Source organism: Sciurus vulgaris (genome assembly GCF_902686455.1).
Source record: "Sciurus vulgaris genome assembly, chromosome: 8".
Lineage (NCBI taxonomy): Eukaryota > Metazoa > Chordata > Mammalia > Rodentia > Sciuridae > Sciurus > Sciurus vulgaris.
Window position 1 is genome coordinate 106,634,598 of NC_136468.1, and position 19,376 is coordinate 106,653,973.

A 19,376-nucleotide genomic window follows, 5' to 3' on the forward strand; every position below is an offset into this window, starting at 1 on the left:
AACATGTCGGCCTAGGACCAGACTTCCTCAACAGGACTCCCATAGCACAAGAAATAAAAGCAAGAATGAATAACTGGGATAGATTCAAACTAAAAAGCTTTCTCTCAGCAAAGGAAACTATCAGTAATGTGAAGAAAGAGCCTACGGAGTGGGAGAATATCTTTGCCAATCATACTTCAGATAGAGCACTAATCTCCAGAATCTATAAAGAACACAAAAAACTCTACACCAAGAATACAAATAATCCAATCGACAAATGGGCTAAGGAAATGAACAGACACTTCACAGAAGAAGATGTACAAGCAATCAATAAACATATGAAAAAATGTTCAACATCTCTAGTAATAAGAGAAATGCAAATCAAAACCACCCTAAGATTCCATCTCACCCCAATTAGAATGGCGATTATCAAAAATACAAGCAACAGGTGTTGGCGAGGATGTGGGGAGAAAGGTACACTCATACATTGCTGGTGGGGCTGCAAATTAGTGCAGCCACTCTGGAAAGCAGTGTGGAGATTCCTTAGAAAACTTGGAATGGACCCTCCATTTGACCCAGCTATCCCACTCCTTGGCCTATACCCAAAGGATCTAAAATCAGCATACTACAGAGATACAGCCACATCAATGTTCATAGCTGCTCAATTCACAATAGCCAGACTATGGAACCAACCTAGATGCCCTTCAATTGACGAGTGGATAAAGAAACTGTGGTATATATACACAATGGAATATTACTCAGCCATAAAGAATGACAAAATTATGGCATTTGCAGGCAAATGGATGAAGTTGGAGAATATCATGCTAAGTGAGATAAGCCAATCTCAAAAAGACAAGGGACGAATGATATCGCTAATAAGTGGAGGATGACACATAATGGGGGGGAGGGAAGGGTTAGTGTTAGGGTTAGAGTTAGGGTTAGGGAGGGGGGCAAGTATGGAGGAAGAAAGTACTGTGTAGAGGGTAAAGAGGGGTGGGAGGGGTGGGGGGAAGGGGAAAAAATAACAGAATGAATCAAACAACATTATTGTATTTGGATTTATGATTACACAAATGGTATGCCTTTGTGCCATGTACAGAGAGTCAACATGTATCCCATTTGTTTACAATAAAATAAAAAATAAATAAATAAATAAAAAAAAGAAATCCGAAAAAAAAAAAAATACAAAGAACTTTATTAAGGTATTCTTCTCTAAACTGGAACAGCTTATGAGCAAGGGAACAATTGCCTTCTACTGAGAAATTTCAGAAAATGATGCTGTATATAAATATTTAAATAAGATGAACATTGTAAAATGCTAGAAGATCTGTTTTAAAATAAACCAACAAAAACACCAAGGAATTCAATGTACTTTCATATCAAGGGCTGATAAATGAACTTTTACAATTTAAAGAATTATGAGATACATTTTTAGGTAATATAAAGTGATTATGAAGTATACTTTTCCTAATGTGTTCAACCTTTTAGTGTCATTAATTAATTTAATATAACTATTTGGAAAGTATATAGAGAATAAATATTGACAAGTTAAATAAGATGCATGTTTAATTAACCTGCCACATTCTACTATTGACTCTTAAAATTTACATGTCACACTGATTTGAATATTAAATAATAATTGTTCAATCAACACTTAATATTAATATTAGGGTTAAATGTGAACATAAATGTGACTTTGTAGAAAAGAAATGTTGTTGTCTGAGGTTTGAATTATTCTGTGACCATCCAGATGATAAGCATTTCAACCAATGGCAAACTCAATATTTCTGGTAATATCTCATTCCATCTTTTGATAGTTCAACTTCATTAAAATACTTCCTCATATCATATACTTCAAGTGAGTCTCCACAAATGGATAGATCTTTTTGTTTTGTTCCTACAGAGAATGACCCCTCCGTTTATATTTCCCATGACACTTTGGAATGATGGAAAAAGTTTTCATGTATTATGTGGAATCTTACAAAATTGCCATTTTTCAGATTAAAGTGGTTGAACATCATCAATTAATTTCCTGTGGTTTAGCCAAGACTGCCCTGGGCATTCCATTTAGACTCCCCAGATTTCTCACTCCTTCCTAAGGACTGGCCTTTACCACCTACTTATTGTTTGAATCCACTCTATTGTTTGAGTTAAAAGGAACTGATTGTAGAGAATAGAGATACTGAATTAACTTCTGTCCAGTGGCTAGCAAGTTTGGATCAAGCAAGTAGGGCACTTAGGAAAATGGGAGAAATTAAGACATTATCAACTATTTCAAGCTGCTATTTGCTGGAGACTTAAAATAACTTTTTAAATTTAAAGTCTTCTTACAGCTGAGAAGTCTACGTTGGCTACAATAGGTGTCCCATATAAGAGAGTCTAGATTTGTTCCAGGTCTGTTTGGCTCTGTAGTCCATGCACACCTTTTTCCCCTAACAATGAAACTGCAGGGCCAGATATGTGTTGGACATTGGAAAACATCCACATGAGGGGAATCACATGGACTAAATTCCCCCATCTCCTGTGTAGGCCTGCACTGGCCTCAACTCCTACTGAAAATTAGCATTTCTATGCAAGTCCTTCTAGTTAGTGGCAAATGGACATAACTCAGAACACTTCAGGAGTATCCAACATTCACAAAGTCATCTACCCTTTGATATCTGAAACAAGTTAATATTGTGTGTGTGTACCAATGTATATGTGACGGTTCACTGGGACTGAATTATCTTGATATTCCAAAACATGTGTTGGATGAAGTGGGCCCATTGTTTTCTAGTCAAATATAGTAAAATAAGTATTCTTGTTAAAATTCTGTTGCTAAATATTTGTGACTTCTATTACCTGGGACAGCCTTCAAATTTCTAAATCTTTCTTCCAAATTCTGAATTTATTTTCTAAAACTAGATGTTCTTTTGTCTCCCACTTTCTCATCCTTTCTGAGGAAGGTTAAATTTATGCCCCATCTAGAGATGTTCACCCATGAATTCCCTGAACACATAAATGCACTACTGGGCATGACAAAGATCATATTGAATCTTTTGGATGACTCCCAGAAAATTCCATGAGCCGTCACAAGTAGAGATAGCTAAAATTCCAATGACATTCTTCATATAAATAGAACCACAAGGAGATGGATTATAATAGTCTGCCTGAGGCTACAGGTGGATTCATCCCCAGAGTCCCCAGAGAGAAGTACCACTTTTCATTTCATAATCTGGGACTCTAAGTAGAGGACCCAGGTGTTCCATGTTGTCCTGACCTATGTCTCACATGACTGAGATCATAGATGGGTTTTGTTGTAAGCAACTAAGTTTCTGGTAATTTTTGCAAACAACAATGGAAAACAAGTACATTCAAGGGGTTATTCTAAGCATCTATTTCAAACGTCTGCATTGTTTTGTTGCTATTTTTTATATGTGTCTGTCATTCTCTTGGCTTATGACTTTGTCAGCTTGATAGCCTTCATTGCCCCCTGCCCAACTATTGACAGAGGAGGGTGAATGAGATGAAGAAATCAAGAGTCCTGGCTTCAGAGGCAACTGTACACTTCATAACCTAATTTCAGGGCTCAACTCAATAGAAGACAAGGAAACCAGAACTAGTATTCAACCATAGGGTAAGCTCTCCAACTCACAAGATGTGGGTCCTCTGAACAGATGTTCAAATGGCAAGCTCCTCCTCCTCCACATCTGCATCATGACTACATTGTGAGTTCACCATGAGGCCCCCATGATGTAGGCTGATGTCCACTGTGAGCACTCCAGTAGAAGGCACTGACACTGTTTATGCTAATGCTTTGGTTTATCCTGAAACCTTCCTACGAAGGTCACCATAGGACTCACTAGGGAGACAGATAGACAAATAGGTTGAATTTTCAGAAAATTTCTAGCAAGTTTTCATGCATATAACCCCAGAAACAAGGCATTGTTTCTTTTCATTTCAAATTGAGTAGAGAGAGTCTGAATGGGCAAGGGTTGGCTAGTTTCCAAGTATGAACATTGCTGCACTCCCATGGAGCCAAAAATTATTCTTCTCCACTTTCCTTAAAGCAAAGATAAAAGAATCTCAGGGAAGTGAAATGATTTGCCCACGGTCAACCCAAAACTGAAGGCAGAACATAGAATGTCTCTTTGCTTGGCTTATTTTAGTCACCTTCTATCACAATTCTTGCAGGACTTGGAATCCCAGAGCTAAGTCAACAAATTTCTTCTTACCCTAAATCTTCGTGCACCCCTCCACTATTTAAAATAACTACAGATGTGACTCCACTCACAGGAGGTTGTGTCTCAATGGCTCATCACAAACTGGAAATATTAAAAACCAAATAATTATTTAGTACAACTAACACCATAACTTAGCTAAGTCTACCATAAACACCCAGAACACTTATATTAGCATAGTTGGGAAAAATCATCTAACACAAAACCTATTTTATAAGCAAGTGTGGAATATTCCATATGATTTATTGTACACTGTGTTGAAAGTGAAAAGCAGAATGAAAGTACAGCTGTGCTTTTACACCACCATAAACTAGAAAATATATATTAAGTAAAACGATCACATGTCAGGACCATCCATACTACAATACCTCCAACCTAGACTCACCATGCCCAGGCTTTCCATTTCTAAATGTGACTCTCATGTCCCCTCAGTCACCTAGCATTAGGAGGAGTGCTGGCATTAGATGCTGGTTGACTGGCGAGATGGCCGAGTCCTTCAAATCTATGCTCCATTGAGATGTGGGAATGGGGGTGGTGTGGAGAAGGAAAAGCAAGGGAGTTAAGAGCCTTGTCCAATGTCACAGTGTATATGGGTGACTCTCCCTCCCAAACTGTTTCTTCACAGAGAATTTAGGGGGCACAGGAGTGAAAAAGAGGTATCATATTTGTGCCTAGAAAAAAATGGTTATAATGAGTTATAACAATTAGGAAATGACATTTTTTTTCATTGGGCATGTAATTATTTGGGCATATGCTGACTTTCCTAGATCATACCAATTTAAATGAGGGTTAAACCCCAAAATGGAACAATCAAAAGATTGTAATGCTTGTGCCTGATACTTTCTAAACTGGCTTTGGAACAGTCACCACTTCACCACATTCCATTTCACTTTATTTTCATGAAAAGGAAAGTCTTCCACTAATTGGTAACATCCACATTATAAATATAATCTTCCTATTCCAGAGCTTCAAATTAAGTTCTGATAGCCACTTCTGTTATAAAAATCTATCTATCTATCTATCTATCTATCTATCTATCTATCATCTATCTATCAATCTAAAGATACATGGGGTGAATTCCTAGAAGGCAAATTCTTTGTTTGAAAGATATATATGTTCTTAAAAATTTCTGATGGATATTGTCTCAAATCCCAAACTTAAGAAAATAGAAAGTCTTGACCAATTCATAATGACTTGTGGAGAAAATAAAGCATTTCGGTATTAAAATAATGTTTGGATGTGCTTAGCAGACATATAAAATAGAGAAATTCCACTAAATACAACTAAATTGAGTATTTATTATAAGGGAAAGAAATGGCAAAAGCTTGAAAAAAGATTGGTGGTCAGTATCCCAGAGGTCAGTAAAACAAAACAGTAATAAAATACTTGGAAATCAATCTAACAAAAGAGTTGAAAGACTTCTACAAGGAAAACTAAGAGCACTAAAAAAATAAAAATAATAATAATAATAATAATCGAAGAAGACCTTAAACAATGGAAAGACCTTCCATGCTCCTAGACAGGCAGAATTAATATTGTCAAAATGACCATACTACCAAAAGTGCTATACAAATTTAATGCAATTCCTATTAAAATCCAAATGACATTCTTCATAGAACTAGAAAAATCATGAAATCATTTGGAAAAATAAGAGACCCAGGATAGCCAAAGCAATCCTAAGCAAGAAAAGTGAAGCAGGAGGCATCACAATACCAGACCTCAAACTATACTACAGAGTTATAGTAATAAAAACAGCATGGTTTTGGCACCAAAACAGACATGTAGACCAATGGTATAGAATAGAAGACACAGGGACAAACCCACATAAATACAGGTATCTCATACTAAACAAATGTAGCAAAAACATCCACTGGAGAAAAGGTAACCTATTGAACAAATGGTGCTTGGAAAAATGGAAAACTGTATGTAACAAAATTAAATTAATCCTCTATCTCTCACCCTGTATGAAACTTAACTCAAAGTGGTTCAAAGACATAGGCACTAGAACAGAGAACCTGCACCTAATAGAAGAAAAAGCAGGCCCAAAATCTTCACAATATTGATCTAGGATCTGACTTCCTTAACAAGACCCCTAAAGCACAAGTTAAATCAAGAATACAGAAGAAGATATACAGGCGATTAATATATGAAAAAGTGTTCAACATCTCTAGTAACTAGAGAAACACAAATTAAAACAACTCTAAGATTTCGTCTTACTACAATTAGAATGGTTATTATCAAGAACACAAACAATAATAGATGTCGGCATGGATGTCAGGAAGAAAGCACACATACATTGTTGATGGAGTTCTGAATTGGTGCAGCCACTCTGGAAAGCAGTGTGGAGAATCCTCAGAAAACTTGGAATGGACCCACCACCTTTTGACCCAGTTATCCCACTCCTCAGTTTATACTCAAAGGACTTAAAATTAGCATACTACAGTGATGCAGCCACATCAATCTTTATAGCAGCTCAATTCACAATAGCTAGATTGTGGAACCAAACAAGATGTCCTTCAACAGATGAATGGATAAAAAAAAACTGCAGTATATATTCACAATGAAATATTATTCAGCCATAAAGAATAATATTATGGCACTTGCATATGGAATGGAATTAGAGAACATTATGCTAAGTAAAATAAGCCAATTCCAAAACCAAAGATTGAATGTTTTCCCCTGTTAAGTGGATGATGATATATAATGGGGAGGGGTGTAGGTGAGAGAAGAATGGAGGAACTTTAGATTATGTAGACAGAATTGAGAGGAGGGGTATAAAAAATGGTGGAATGAGACAGTCATCATTACCCTATGTACATGAATGATTACATGAATGGTATGAATTGAAATCATGTACAACCATAGAAACAAAATGACATACCCCATTTGTGTACAGTGAATCAAAATGCAGTCTGTAAAAATAAAAATAAACAAAAAAGAATCAATAAATGGGATCGATTCAAACTAAACAGCTTCTTTTCAGCAAAAGAAACAATCGATAATGTGAAGTGAGAACCTATAGATTGGGAGAAAATCTTTACCACATGCACCTCAGATAAAACATTAATCTTTAGGATATATAAAGAGCTCAAAAAAACTTAACACCAAAAAAACAAAACAAAAAAAACCCACAAAAAAGCAAATAACCCAATCAATACCAGGCTAAGGAACTGAACAGACACTTCACATAAGATATACAATCAATCAAATATGAAAACAAACTGTTCAACATCTCTAGCAATTAGAGAAATGCAAATCAAAACTACTCTAAGACTGAATCTTACTCCAATCAGAATGGCAATTTTCTACAGAGTGGGAGAATATCTTTGCCAATCATACTTCAGATGGAGCACTAATCTCCAGAATCTATAAAGAACTCAAAAAACTCTACTCCAAGAATTCAAATAATCCAGTCGACAAATGGGCTAAGGAAATGAATAGACACTTCACAGAAGAAGATCTACAAGCAATCAACAAACGTATGGAAAAATGCTCAACATCTCTAGTAATAAGAGAAATGCAAATCAAAACCACCCTAAGATTCCATCTCACCCCAATTAGAATGGCGATTATCAAGAATACAAGCAACAACAGGTGTTGGCGAGGATGTGGGGGAAAAGGTACACTCATACATTGCTGGTGGGGCTGCAAATTAGTGCAGCCACTCTGGAAAGCAGTGTGGAGATTCCTTAGAAAACTTGGAATGGACCCTCCATTTGACCCAGCTATCCCACTCCTTGGCCTATACCCAAAGGACTTAAAATCAGCATACTACAGAGATACAGACACATCAATGTTCATAGCTGCTCAATTCACAATAGCCAGACTGTGGAACCAACCTAGATGCCCTTCAATTGATGAGTGGATAAAGAAGCTGTGGTATATATATACAATGGAATATTACTCAGCCATAAAGAATGATAAAATTATGGCATTTGCAGGCAAATGGATGAAATTGGAGAATATCATGCTAAGTGAGATAAGCCAATCTCAAAAAGCCAAAGGACGAATGATATCGCTAATAAGTGGAGGATGACACATAATGGGGGGAGGGAAGGGTTAGTGTTAAGGTTAGAGTTAGGGTTAGGGAGGGGGGAAAGTATGGAGGAAGGAAGTACTGTATAGAGGGTAAAGAGGGGTGGGAGGGGTGGGGGGAAGGGAAAAAATAACAGAATGAATCAAACAACATTACTCTATGTAAATTTATGATTACACAAATGGTATGCCTTTACGCCATGTACAAACAGAGAAACAACATGTATCCCATTTGTTTACAATAAAAAAAAAAAAAAAAAGAATGGCAATTTTCAAGAATACAAGCAACAGTAAATGTTGGTGAGGATGTGGGGAAAAGTATACTCATACATTGCTGGTGGGAATGCAAAATGGTGCAACCATTATGGAAAGCAATATGGATATTCCTCAGAAAACTTGGAATGGAACCACCATTTGACCCAATTATCCCACTCCTCAGTTTCTACCTGAAGGAATTAAAATCAGCATACTATAGTGACACAGTCACATCCATGTTCATAGCAGCTCAATTCACAATAGCTAAACTATGGAACCAACCTACATGCCCTTCAACAGATGAATGGATAAAGAAAATGTGGAGTGTATATCTTATACATACATATGGTGGAATGATACTCAGTTTTAAAGAAGAATGAAATTCTGGCACTTGCTGATAAATGGATGGAGTTAGAGAATATTATACAAAGTGAAATAAGCCAAACCAAAGGCCAAATGTTTTCTCTGATATGCAGAAGCCAATTCACAATAAGTGGGGGTGATAGAAAGAATGGAATTACTTTATAATAGGTAGAAGGGAGCAAAGGGAGGGGAAGGGGTATGGGAGAACGAATGAAAGTAGAGACAGACATTATTGCTTCACATGCATGTATGACTGCATGACTGATGTGATCCTACAATATATATAAACAGAAAAATGAGAAATTACACTCTTTGTATGATCTATCAAAATGTATAAATGCATTTTACTATCATATGCAACTATTATATTTGAAGAAGAGATGAAATTAAAAAATTTTTTTAAATGAAAACTGTTACTGCAGTGTGAATGCCTGGGAGGACCATCAGGCTGCTCAGTGATGAGTCCTTCCTAGCCTCTGCTTCCTGTCCTGCCTTAATCCTACATCCCACACAGGGACAGACTCCAGATCACATTTTCACTGCCTCCTTTTCCTTTGTTCTCTTTTTGGTTCATTCTGGAGGTGCATCTGAAGATGCCACAGACACTGCTCTTGCTCTAGATAGCCCCTGTGTCTGAGGAAGTCTCTGTGATAGTTTTTGGGAAAAATCAATGTGAACTGCGTATAACAGTATCATCACAGTAGCAGATCACTGAAAACGCCTTAGAGACAGGAACAGGGAGAAGGTGTCAGGACACCTGAAAGGATTATTGTAGACAGCAGGCATTCCTTCTTTCTTCTTCACCATTGTCCTCCCACTACTAGGCTTGGAGCCTGGCAGCTAGGAGTTCACCCAACCAAAGTGTTCACTCACTCTAGTGGACAAATGAATGAATATTTTTCAAACAAATTTTTGGTTTTACAAAATGAGACTGAATATAGTTGAAGACTGAAGAGTGAGTACATTCTGAAACTCCAGCTCTGAAGATAAGGAGAAGCCTCAGACATGAATTACAACATAAAAAGCCCTTTCTTGACTGGTGAGCTAACTGCTTGCTAGGGTGTCTGTAGCATCCCCATGGTTACATGAATACAGGTGGAAATTTAAAAAAATAAAATTGGTGGGTATATGAGGGCAGAGCAGGAAAATAGGAACAACACAGCTGGTCCATGGAAAGATATGTTTGGCAAGGTTCCAACTGCAGTCTCCATATTTCACTATTTGTGTTTTCCATGGATATTTTGGATCAGTGTTGGTGTTTTATGCAGAGTTCAACTTAATGGCACCAATTTTCTGAGATTCCTGCAAATTCCAGAACTTTCTGCTGAGTTCAGGCACAGGGTACTGAAGTATCTGGCTGTTCTCCCATCCTTCACCTCATGACGCATGATACATGCCCAGGGCAGAAATATGAAAATGTGCTGCTTGTACACTTTTATGCTCATCACTTTCTCTAGAACTGATGAAGACTGCAGGGACCTAGGCAAGGTGGCATAGAGATTCTGCAAGCTTTTTGACATGTCAAGTATTAAAGCAGAATTCATCACAGAAACAACCCCTCACTGTGGTTGGGAGATTAACATCTTTACAAGATAATAAAGCCAACAAATTTTATTTGCCAGTACTCCAAGCAGGAGACTCATAAAGCAATTTTTGGATAAGCAATGAGGCTCAGTGCTCTGACCCATGAGATTCAGAGAGGAAGCTGAAAACTGGGCTGGAAACCATAGACCTGCTCTGAGGTCTGTGTGCTCAATGAAGTAGACCACCCATGAATGTCACTAGGGTCAACTCCAGTGGCTGACATAGGATTCATAGGAAGGGCAACAGATCTTTGTGTCACCCCAACGGCTCACCTTTCCACCTCTTACCCATTTATGGTAGTCATGGACTTAAACTCTTCATATCTTTAAGGCCCCTGCTGTGGGGAGCATAGTTGGTAGGCAGACTGCAGAACATGTTTGGAGTTACAATAGTGCCTGGCTGGAGCCCCATTTTTCTTGGTTGTGGCAACCAAGTGGGGCAGTGACCTGGTCATTTCTGTCTAATGTGAATCATCTCAAACAAACACTATTTGCTTTGGTGACTTCCCGTCAGCTCGCCCAGGACATTTTCAGAACTGCATTCCAGGCAGAGCTTACCCTTCCCAGTTCTTGTTCTTTCTGTTCTCATAGGTGTTGGTGGAATCATGGTGAGAAGTGTTTCCTCACCTACTTCTGGTACCTCCTCCTTTATCCTTCACAGATGTTTTCTGCCAAATCTTATCCATGTCTGCATAATACCAGCAGTCCAAATCCAGCAACTTATTAAAAGTATTATATTCCATGATCAAGTAGGCTTTTTCCAGAAATGCAATATTGGCTCAACATATAAGAATCAATGACTGTAAACACCATATTAATGGAATAATGGAGAAAGAAAATCCTGCATGATTTTCGCAATAGATGTAGAAAGAACATTCTACAACACCCAATAATGTTCCATGATAAAAACACTCAACAAACTAGGATTAGAAGTGAACTTCTTCAACCTAATAAAGGGCATCTTTAAAAAAAAAACCACAGAGAACATCATATTTAATGGTGAAAGATTGGCAGAAAGCTTTCCTGCTAATATCAAGACCAAATCTAATCTCTTAGGATGTCTAATCCTGCTATGGCAATTCAAACACTGTACTAGAGGTTCTAGCTGGAGAAATTGGGCACAAAAAAGAAAAAGAAATCCAGAAAATCCGAATTATTGCAGAGTAGCAATTCCATCACTATTTCTAAATAACTTGATCTTTTCTGTAGAAAATAATATAAACAAGTCACTCACACACACATACACTCATATACACAAATCCGCTAGTACTAGTAAACAAATTTAGCAAAGCTGCATGCCACAAGAATATAAAAAAAATCAATTGGGTTTCTATATGTTAGCAAAAATCAAAAATCAAAATGAAGAAAAAATTATTAAAAACACCAGAAAGAATAAAGTATTTATGACTGAATTTTATAAAAGCATAAAACTTGAATCCTGAAAACTGTAAAATATTTTCAAAAGAAGATCTAAGTATATGGAAAAGCAATGTTTTCAAGGGTTCAAAGACTTTGTTAAAAATCACGATGCAAATTGATCTACAGATTCAATGTCATTCCAAATGTGATTTTTGCAGAAATATATAAGCTAATCCCCAATTCATATTGAAATACAAGGCATGATGAATAAACCAAAATAATCTTGAAGAAAAAGAACAAAGCTGGAGAGATTTCCTAATCTCAAAATATAGCACCAAGCTAATGTAATCAGGACAGTGAGGTACTAGCACAAGGATAAATATATAAATCGATGGAATAGAATTGAGAGTCCAGAAAGAAACACAATATCAACTGTAAACTGCTTGAAGCAGTTGTGACAACAAGGATGCCAAGGTCATTCAATGGGAAAAGAATAGTCTTATCAACAACTGGAAATAGGCATTGGATTTTCACATGCAAGAGAATGCATTTGGACTCTACCTCACTCTTTATATAAGAGATTAACTCTTACAAGGAAATAAACATAAATCTGTACTTTTGATTATGCAACAGTTTCTTAGATATTATATGAAATGTATAAGCAAAAAATAAAAAATAGATGAATTGGACTTGATTAAAAACTTTTTTCTTTGCATCAAAGAATACCATTAGTAAAGGAAAAAGTTTAATCCAGCATTGGGGAAATAATTGCAAATTACATATCTGATAAGAGTCTAGTATCCAGAATATAAAAAATTCTCAATATTTAAAAATAGTACATAGAGTAATGATGTCTGTCTCTTTCCACCATCTTTCATAATCCCACCCCTTCCCCCATTCATGTATGATTACACAAATGGAATGAATCTACATTGTGCACAACCATAGAATTGAAAAGTTGTACCCCATTTGTGTACAATGAATCAAAATGCAGTCCGTAAAAATAAAAAAAAATTGAAAAAATTTTTAAAAAAGAAAAGCATAAGTAAAAAAAAAATAAAAATAGTAATATTTTAAAAAGTGGTAAGAGGTATAGATAGAAACTTCTTCAAAGAAGATAAACAAATGGGCAAGAAACACATAAAAGCTGTTCAGTATCATTAATCATTAATTAAATGCATTGAAAATCATGATGGGACACCACTCCACAACCACTAAGATGGCTACAACATATTTTTTTAAAAGGAAAAATAACTAGTGAAAGGTGAGCAGCAGAGATACTGGAATTCTCATTCATTGCTACTGGGACTGTAAAATAGTGTGTCCACAGTGGAAAGCAGTTTGAGAGTTGCTCCAAATTAAAAAAAAAAAAAAAACAAAAATATTTATCCTATTTATCCTGCCATTCAGCAATTATTAATCTACCATATGGGAAGTTGTGTTTTTTTTTTTTAACTCAAATCCTTTCCATATTGGTGTCATTATGAGAAAATTATATGAGTTATTACATGTTATCATACCATCCCTTAGTGTCAATAATTTTTTCTCCTGTGATGAACATGCTTAGAAAAAATAGACTTTTCTAGGAAAAGATGATCTTGGGCAGAGAAGCTCCACACTATGGATTGAAACCCTGACCAACCTTCCAGTACAGGTAATCCTAGATTTAGGATTGAGGTAAGGAGAATGAGAAGCTAGAAATCTGATGAGTAAAAATGGCACATATATTAAAGTCAGAAAATCTGGTCATGTAATTGGTATTTAGCTTCTTCATCTATGAATTTTCAGTGACCTTTATCTCTGCCTCAGGATATTGATAAGAATGAAAGAAAATAAAGTTTTAAAATTTTATACTTCAATTTGGAAGTGGGACCATGTTATGGTTTAGATTAGAGGTGCCCCTGCCCCAAAGTTCATGTGTGAGACAATATAAGAAAGTTTAGAGGGGAAAAGATTGGGTTATGAGCTTATTAAACTAATCAGTACATTAACCAGTCATATGGATTAACTGGTCACTAATTGAGGACAGGTAGGGTGTGGCTGGAGGAAGTAGGTCCCTGGGGGGCCTGCCTTTGGGGTTTATATTCTTTCCCCTGGTCAACAGAGCTTCCTATTGCAATGTCCTGAGTTGCTTTCCTCTGCTATACTCTTCCACCATGGTGTTGTCTCAACTCTGCCCAGAACTATGGAGTCAGCCAACCATGGACTAAGCCCCCAATAAACTTTTTGCTCCTCAAAATTGTTCTTGTCAGATATTTTGGTCACAGCAACAAAAATCTGACTTAAAAATCACACCCATAAACCAGGAACACACTGTTGAAGGACGCTTGGAATTACCCAGACACCAGATTAGGAGAGAGAAAAAAAGGGTTTCCAGGTGTTTTTGGTACTTTGTTGAAAGTGTTACTCCATTTATAGGATATTTGAGTTGATGATTTTATACAAAGATCCTACCTATCCATCTCAAATATCCTGGTTTTTTTCCATTCCTTCCTAATATTTTCCCTCTACCTTCTCACACATTATTGTCCCTCATAAAACAGCATTTATCTGCATTTCCTATTCACCTGGAAATATGTCCATGAGTCCTACAAGGCCAATGGAGCACCAGTCTGCCAAGGTGGGATGTCAATGCTTGTGAGCACCAGAGGAGCATGTGTCTGAGATAATGTGCACCAGGAAAGAAGGAGAGACGAGAAGAAAGGGCCTTCTCAATTTTGAGGTTCAAGCAAGTGATGAGAACCTCATTAGTGACAGGGAGTCTTTGAGATCTCCCTCCTTTTGCTTCTCTGCCTCTCCTCCTTTCCTGCTTTTCCTTTCCAGTCCCACAGTCTTGACCTTCTGCTGATGTTTCCCTCATCTCCTCACACTCCATCTTTGCCTCTGTATCTTGACCTTTTACTTTATTCATTCTCCAAGATTGCAATATTGCCTTGAAGCTTCTTCTGGAACATCTACACTAGAGATCATCCAGCAGCCTAATGAAGGCACCAAACAGTCCCTGAGGCACATTTTATTGTTGCTTTTTTATTTTTTAATACAGTTGAATACAAATTTAAATATTAAAAGATTACCAATACTAATACTGACGTGGTGGCTTGTATGTGTATAGAAATTCATCTGTTTATTCGAGTTTATCTAGTTCTTGGTATAGAATTGTTCATGTTCCTTTTTATTTCTGTGACATCACTTGTATTGTCTCCTCTTTCATTTCTTATTTTGTTTATTTGAATCTTTCCCCCCTGTATTGTCTAGATAAACTGTTGTCAATTTTGCTTATCTTTTCAAAACAACAGCTCTCAGTTTCCTTGATCTATTTTTTTCCAAGTCTCTATTTTGTTAGTTTCTGCTCTGATGTTTATTTCTTTTCTGATACATTTGGGTTTACTTTGTTCATTTTTTTTGTTGTTGTTGTTGTTTATTTTTTGTCCCAATGGTTGAGCCCAGGGGCGCTTAACCATTGAGCAACATCCCCAGGTCCCTTTATATATATATATATATATATATATATATATATATATATATATATATATTTTTTTTTTTTTTTTTTTTATTTTAAGACAGTCTTGCAAAGTTGCTGAGGCTGGCTTTGAACTTGGGATTCTCCTGCCTCAACCTCCCAAGCCAAGAGATTACAGCTATGCACAACCACTCCCATTTGTTCTTTTTCTAGTTCCTTAGCGGTGGATTATGTATGCAAAAATCTTTGGTTGGGACAAGAGTTCTCTCCATTATCCTGTATTATGACCTTATTTGTTTATAAAAAACTCATTTCTACATATTTTTCACTGATCTAAACCCTGATTCTAGGTGAGCTTGAAGCTCCTGGTCCAGACCTACATCATGTGAGAAAAATTGAAGACCTTTGAGCCCTCTTGCCAGATCTTAGCTCAAGAGGACTCTTGCTGAGAAAAGAGAGCTTGGTCAGGCCTAAAGAACCCTGATCCTGAGTCCACAGACCTGTATTCCATGCTTCAAAACTTTACTCTGTTGATGAAATGTGAAAAGCAATTCCTATACTTTTCCCAATTGGACAACAAGGAGGTGACATCTGAGGTTTTGCAGAAGAAATCCTTCAAGCCTGAGGATGCTGCTACTCCTAGCATTCATTAGAAGAAGTGTTCATGGAACAGAAGGAAGGAGAGACCAGTGAAGTTCTGTGGAGCAAAGGTCAAAAGTGTGAAAAAGTAATTTTATTGTGGGAACAATGGGAATCAATGGAATGCTGAAAGCAGGAAGCAATGTGGTCCAATTCCAGGTATGAGAGTTTGGTGGGATGGTGGGAGGCTCCAGTAGAAAAAAAAAGAGGTAGGAATGGAGTTGACACAGTCATATAGTAGTGGGCACTAGACTGCGAGCCAGAAGATGTATCCTCTGTTGGGACTGGTGAGGGCTGAGGAGTAAAAATGTGAGCATAGAATGAGTAGCACATACCAATGGTTTCCTATCAAGGAAAAAAGATCAAGAATGATACCTAGATGTTGTATTCCGTGTGTCAGGATTGACAATGGTGCATTTGATGGAAATTAGAAAGAAGGAAGCAGGGCTTTATGTTCACACAGTACCAGGCCTAGGGACCTACATGTACACAGCTCAGTATGCTGAAGCATAACCCATGAGGCCACTGAGTTGGGGTGGGAGAGGGGACTGAAAATACAGAAAGAGAGGTTATTTAATTTGTGCACACGCCACACACACACACACACACACACACACACACACACACACACACACCTTTATTTGCTTTAAACGGTAGCATGATGTTCTAGAATAGTCATTCTAGTGATGGCATGGAAATTAGATTATAGGAGTAAAGGCTAAAGGGAAGGAAGGCAAGTGAAGAGGCTAGAGCAAGTAGTCAGAGGATGACTAAATTCTGCCCGTGGACCTACTCCTCTGAAATAAAATTCCCCATTACCTGACATCAGCATTCTTTTTGCCAAATATCTTCATTTTGAATGCAAATTCCAAGGTGTGTTTTCAGTTAGGGATAATTATCTAATTATCTATTATCCAGTGGGTATCATTTCATTTTCTCTCCTTTCCCCTCTTTGTTTAGTGTGTGGCTTTTGGCAAGCTTGAGAAAGATATGACTCAATTGCCTGTCAGCACAGCTTTGGTGAGAGGAACACATCATGGAAAAGGAATCACACTTGTCTTGGGAGCAGAGTGGTAATTGATAACTAATTACTGAAAATTATGTCTGAAGTGCAGAAGACACAAGCCTATTTTCCAAGGCTCCGGGTAATTACCAAACAAGTTTGAGATACCCGCAATGGCCCGCAGGGAGGAACATCTGAAGAGAATGAGGCATTTTAACTTCCTCATAAGATCTACTTATGGCTTTAAAGGATGAGAAGGCGCAAGCAAGTTGGTGTTGGGGCTGACAGGCTTCTTTCCACTTGGCTATCCTAATGAAAGTAGCCAAGGGCTTGCACCAATGGTTCCCTGATTGCAGGGGTGAAGAACAGCAGAGAAAGGAAATAAAGCAAACCAAACTTGTTTTAGTCAGCTTTTGTGCCACTGTGACTAAAAGATATGACCAGAACAATTGTAGAAGAGGAAGACTTTGAGAACTCACAGTTTCAGAGGTCCCAGTCTATACACGGCCAGCTCCATTCCTCAGGGCTTGAGGTGAGGCAGAACATTTTGGCAGAAGAGTATGGTGGAGGGAAGCAACTCACATGACGATCAGGAAGTAGAGAGGGAGGGAGATCACCACTTGCCAGATACAAGTATATACCCCAAAGCCACGCCCCCAAAGCCCCACCTCCTCCAGCCACACCCCACCTGCCTTCAGTTACCACTCAATTAATTCCATCAGGTGATTAATTCACTGATTGGGTTAATTCTCTCATAACCCACCCATTTCTCCTCCAAACCTTCTGGCATTGTCTCACACATGAGCTTTTGGGGCCACCTCACATCAAACCATGACAAAACTCCACTTTCTCAAAAACTTTTCTGAAAACACAAGTCTAATCATGATACTCCACTGCTTGAAGGTTTCGAATAGCTTCTCTTTGTGCAGAAAGTTCAAGTTTCTCAATGAGGTTTGCCCAGCCCTCCAACCCCCTCTTCCATGGCTCATCTCTGTTCAACTTTGCTTGTAAAGGAGAGCTGACTGATGATTGAGGGGTGCTTCTGCCTTCTGTGCCTCCCAAGGGACATTCTTTCTCTCTACCCTAAACATTTGCATCAGCTGCTTCTTCTGCCTGCAGCAACTTCCTCTTTAGCTGCCAGCTCTTCTTTTTTTTTTTTTTTGGGCGGTGCTAGGGATTGAACCCAGGGCCTTGTGCTTGCAAGGCCAGCACCCCACCAACTGAGCTATATCCCCAGCCCACTCTTTTTCTTAACAAGGCTTTCTTGCACAACAACAATTGTTATGCCATTCCATCAATTCATTGTTTTTAATGGACTCTTTTTTCAGAAGAGGTTTAGCTTCAAAAAAAAACTGCCAAGATAGTATGTGATCTCACACCGTTTTTCTCTATCTTAACATCTTACTTTTGAAAAGTATGTGTGTTATAACTAATAAATCAATGTTTATATTTTTATTAACTGAAGTCCATTGTTTGTTCATATTTTATTAGTATTTTAACAAAATACTAATCCAAAGTCCTATCCAGTATACCATATGAAATGGCTTGGGTGTTATGACTTGTTCCCTAAAGGTTCACATACTAGAAACTTGGTCCCTGCTGTAGCAAGATTGACAGGTGATGAGACAGTGAGGCACAGTGGGGGTCATTGGGGGTGTTAACCTCAGTAGAGATTAATGTAGTTCTCACAGAATTCAAATTGGTTCCTTTGAGACTTGATTGTTAGAAAAGAAAGAACTGGCTCCTGAATCTCTCTGAATTCCTATCTTACCATCTCTTTCACATGTTCTGGCTATTGTGATGCTATCCAACATGATGCTGAGCAGAAGCTGGAGTCATGCTCTTGAATCTCCAAAACTGTGAATTAAGTAAACCTCATTTTTATAAGTACCCAGCCTCAGGTATTTCATCACAGTAACAGAAAATAATTCATTATACTATATCACATTTAGGTGCTATGTTTTCTTAGACCTCTCTTGGCTATGAAATTTTTCAGACATTCCTTATTTGTGATGACCTTGACATTTTTAAGAACTACTCAAATATATTGTAGGCATTTTCTCTATTGGAATTTATCTTGCCTTTTCTCATAATTAGCCTGGAGTAATGGGCTTGTCTGAGGAAAACCATACAGTTAAAGGACCATTTTCATTGTGGCAGATCAATAATAAATACTATCAACATGATGTAAGATTATTGATCACTTGGCCAAAGTAGTGTTTGTCAGGTTGCTCCACTGTTACTCTTAGTCCTCCTTTCCCATGTTATGCTTCCTTTCAGTGGAAATTGGTACACATAGAATAAATACATTTAGGAGTGGAAAGTTAATCTCCAGCTCCTTGGATGCAGAACAACTAAGTTATTTTGGAATTTTCTGGATGGGAAGATTTATTTATTCATCCCATGTATTTATTTGTGTAATCCTTTATTTTATATCACTATAGATGCATATATGTTTATCTGATTCATTGACTTCTAGC

At 37.5% G+C, this 19,376-nt stretch overlaps 1 long non-coding RNA gene across 1 annotated transcript in view; it reads right to left on the minus strand.

The window, feature by feature from the left end:
- The window catches only part of LOC306667380, a 36,133-nt gene extending 18,644 nt beyond the window's left edge, over positions 1-17,489 (minus strand). The window contains exon 1 of the long non-coding RNA XR_013765516.1: positions 17,376-17,489. This is a non-coding gene — a long non-coding RNA (uncharacterized lncRNA). The remainder of the gene's footprint in view (positions 1-17,375) is intronic.
- Positions 17,490-19,376: the final 1,887 nt, after the last annotated feature.